The following is a 1640-nucleotide window of genomic DNA, read 5'->3' on the forward strand; positions in this document are numbered from 1 at the left end:
TTTGGGATAACTGACCGGCTCGGTTGGAATGGGAGTTTCAGCTGCAGGCTCAGGCACAGACCCTGTGGGTCCTCCTGTGCCGATGTGAGCACAGCAAGGAGGTGTCCCATGTTTCCTCTAATCTGTGAAGCTGTGGGCAATGCAGTGTGTGATGCTGGGGAAGGAGCTGGCTCTCCTTTAACAATCACCGTAATCAGGACCCTTGGTCACCTGCTTGGGGTGTCCACCCAAGCTGCACGCTGCTTCCAGGGCACACTGCGACCATGGGTGTCCCTGGCTAGAAAGGGGGATGCTGAGACTTCGAGAAAGGGCGAGCCACTCTGTGCTCTGTAGTGGATCCCTCTGCTCTTCAGCAGTGTCTGCTTGCTTTTTAGGGTAACAAAGTGTCCTGGTTGTGGCTGGGATAGAGTTAATTTTCATCTAAGTGGGAAGGACTTTTGAGAACAATTCTGAAAATGCACTGATATTTTTGGTTGTTTATAGGTGATGCAACATGTTCATGCTCAGTATATAAACTTGGTGGGGGTTGCTGGGGTCTGCCAGTCGATGCTGGGGACTGGCTGGGCATCAGTCAGTGGGTGATGAGCAGCTGTATTGTGTATCACTGTCTTCCCTGCTTCCTTTCTTCCTTTCTTCCTTTCTTCATTTCTTTCCATCTTTCTCTCTTTGCTTCTTTCCTTCCTCCTTGTTTCTTTCCTTCTTTGTTTCTTTCTTCCATTCTTCCCTCCTTCCCTCCTTCCTTCCTTCCCTCCTTCCCTCCTTCCCTCCTTCCCTCCTTCCTTCCTTCCTTCCTTCCCTCCTTCCTTCCTTCCCTCCTTCCTTTCCTTCCTTTCCTTCCTTTCCTTCCTTTCCTTCCTTTCTTGTTGGATTTTATTACCCCCGACTACCTCCCTCTCATTATAACTGTCATTCTCATTATTGTTATTGTAATTTCATTTTTATTCTACTGCATTTATGATTTTTTTCTCGCCTCAAACTTCAAGATTTACATTCCTTTCTGATTCCTCTCCTCATACCTATGGGTGAGGGGGGAGTAAGTGAGCATCCCTGCGGTACATAATTTCCAGCCAGGGTTAAACCAGGACACATGTCAGTGTAATTGGACTCTATCACAGAAAGCTGCAAGTGCAGGGCAGCTGAGAAGGAGCTGGAGGGACTCACCAGATTCCCTGCCTCTGCCCTCAGGCACAGACAGTGCCCTTGCCTCTCAGCACTCACTCTGCTCTCCCTGAGCACAGCACAAAGCCCTCCTGACCTGACTCTGGCCATGGCCGTTGTTCAGCACGGGCAGAGCCGATGCTGACAGGCCCTTCTGCGCTGGGAGCAGTTTGGGCTGAGCCAGTGCAAGGCCAGGACTGGCCCCTGCCCCCACGGTTCCCATGAAGCCCCTGCTGCAGAGCAGGGCTCACTGCTGGGCAGCCAGCGGGCACAGCCCCTGCTCCTCACAGCACACTCGGCCAGCACTCAGCACAGCTCCAGCCACGGCTCGGAAGGGAGCTCTCCTAGGAGCGGCAGAGGGGGGGACATGGGGCAGCGGGGGCGCATCTAGGAGAAACGGCTTTCACTTGGCTCAAAGAAGTCTCTCCTAAATTGTCCCTGCCTTTTGTCCTTCAACAGGTCCCTGTGTTCAGAAACAGAAG

This window comes from Falco biarmicus, unplaced genomic scaffold (genome assembly GCF_023638135.1).
Source record: "Falco biarmicus isolate bFalBia1 unplaced genomic scaffold, bFalBia1.pri scaffold_27, whole genome shotgun sequence".
Lineage (NCBI taxonomy): Eukaryota > Metazoa > Chordata > Aves > Falconiformes > Falconidae > Falco > Falco biarmicus.